Source organism: Orycteropus afer, unplaced genomic scaffold (genome assembly GCF_000298275.1).
Source record: "Orycteropus afer afer isolate SDZICR_OR568_19922 unplaced genomic scaffold, OryAfe1.0 scaffold00862, whole genome shotgun sequence".
In the NCBI taxonomy this organism is placed as follows: Eukaryota; Metazoa; Chordata; class Mammalia; order Tubulidentata; family Orycteropodidae; genus Orycteropus; species Orycteropus afer.
In genome coordinates this window covers 366024-368485 of record NW_006922449.1, presented here as the reverse complement: position 1 = coordinate 368485, position 2462 = coordinate 366024, and the positions used below count along the sequence as shown (strand labels likewise).

Here is a 2462-nt window from a genome sequence, read left to right as displayed (position 1 = left end):
TGTTTCATGAAATGCTTCATTATTTTCACTCAATGATACATAGTGGATATTTGATTGTAGATATCTTTCCTAATATGATTTCCTTCCTTTAATGGTTATATGTTGGTGTTGTTGTTATGTGCCATCGAGGTGGACCAGACTCATAGTGACCCCTTTTTGGGTTTCTGAGGCAGTATCATTATGGAAGTAAGATTGCCCAACCTTCCTTCTGAGGAGTGGCTAGTGGATTTGAACCGCCAGCCTTCTGGTTAGCAGTCAAGTGCCTTAGGCATTACGCTACCAGAACTCCCAATGGTTATGTAGTTTTCCATTATATAACAGGATGTTGTAATTTTTGGTAACCTTGTCTTTTGTTGATCAATTACATTAATATATGCAAAAATTAATATATTAACATAAAAAATAGCACTAAAAAGTTTAAACAATAAACATTGGTCTCCTGCCTCCCTGCCTGCTTGCTTCTCAACCTTGATATAACTCCTCAGAGGGAACCAGTCTCAACTGTTTCTTCTGGTATATTTATATTTCTAAATAACATGCTTATATTGATATATCTTGATTTTTCCTTTTACAACTTATCTGTTGACATCCTGTTATGCTTTGCCCTTGGCTTCCCCTTCCCTAATCCTCATAATCTTTCACAATATTTTGTTAAATTAGTATTCAGTATTTATGTTACTAAAACTAAATACATTACACTCTTGAGCCAACTAGTGTTTTATTATTATGTTTCATTCAATATGTTAAGTTTTAGTTTTTTTGGAGTTAAAAATTGCATCTTTTTTTTCCACTTGCTTAATTATCTGTATGTTGTTTTTAAGTGCTGTCAAGTTGATTCCAACTAATAGGGACCCTGTGTACAACAGAACAAAACATTGCTTAGTCCTGCACCATCCTCACGGTTGTTGCTATGCTTAAACCTATTTTTACAGTCACTGTGTCAATCCATCTCTTTGAGAGTCTTCCTCTTTTTCACTGACCCTCTACTTTACCCAGCATAATCTTTCTCCATGGACTGGTCCATCCTGATAACAAGTCCAAAGTCCGTGAGACAAAATCTCTCCATCCTAACTTCAGGTATGTCCTGGTGGAAGTGTAGCAGGAGTGCTCCTTGCAAGTGAAAATGACCAGACTTTGTCCCACCAATGATTTGAAGCACTTACTGATGAAGATTAAAGAATGCAGTCTGCAGTATGGATTACATCTCAATATAAAGAAAAAAAAAATCCTCACAACTGGACCTATAAACAGCATCACAATAAATGGAGAAAAGATTGAAGTTGTCAAAGACTTCACATTGCTTGGTTGTATAATCGACGCCAATGGAAGCAGTAGTCAGGACATCAGATGACATATAGCACTGGGCAAGTCGGCTGCAAAAGACCTCTTTCAAGTGCTGAGGAGCAAAGATGTCTCCTTGAGGACTAAGGTGCGCCTGACACAAGCCATGATATTTTCAGTTGCCTCATATGCATGTGAAAGCTGGACAATGAATAAGGAAGACCCAAGAAGAATTAATGCTTTTGAGTTGTGGTGCTGGCAAAGAATGCTGAAAATACCATGGACTGCTAAGAGAACTAACAAATCCTTCCTGGAGGAATTGCAGCTGTAAAGCTCCTTGGAAGCAAAAATGGCCAGACTTCAACTCACCTACTTTGGTCATGTTATCAGAAGGGACCATTCCCTGGAGAAGGATGTTATGTTTGGTAAGGTGGAGGGTCAGTAAAAGAGGGGATGGCCCACAGTGAGATGGATTGACACAGTGGCTGCGGTGATGGGCTCAAGTATAGCAGGAATTGCAGAGCTGGCGTGAGACTGGGTGGTGTTTCGTTCTGTGCATGGGGTCGCTATGAGTCGAAGACAACTTGATGGCACCTAACAACAACAACTTTGATCATATTGTCAGAAGGGACAATTCCCTGGAGAAGGGTATCATGCTTGGTAAAGCAGAGGGTCAGCAAAAAAGGGAAAGACCCTCAGTAAGATGGATTTCCACAGTGGCTGCAACTATGGGCTCAAGTATTACACCAAAGATTGTGAGGATGGTGCATGACCGGGCAGTGTTTAGTTCTGTTGTACATAGGGTCTCTGTGAGTCATAGCCAACTCGATGGCACCTACCAATAACAACTGGTTGTACTTCTTCCAAGACAGATTTGTTCATTCTTCTAACAGTCCATGGTATATTCACTATTTTTCACCAACATCATAAATCAGGCATCAGTTCTTCTGTGGTCTTCCTTATTCATTGTTAAACTTTCACAAGCGTATGAGGTGATTGAAAGTACCATGGCTTGGGTCAGGTATACCTTAGTCTTTAAAGTCACAGCTTTGCTTTTGAACACTTTAAAGAAGTCTTTTGCAGCAGATTTGCCCAGTGTAATATATCATTTAATTTCTTGACATCTGCTTCCTTGGGTGTTAATTGTGGATCCAAGTAAAGTGAAATCCTGGACAACTTCA

General features: G+C 39.5%; 1 protein-coding gene across 1 annotated transcript in view; it reads left to right on the top strand.

Annotated features, from left to right (window-relative positions):
- USF3 (upstream transcription factor family member 3) overlaps positions 1–2462 on the top strand; it is a 35888-nt gene that overhangs the window by 4393 nt on the left and 29033 nt on the right. The gene's annotated exons all lie outside the window — the stretch shown is intronic.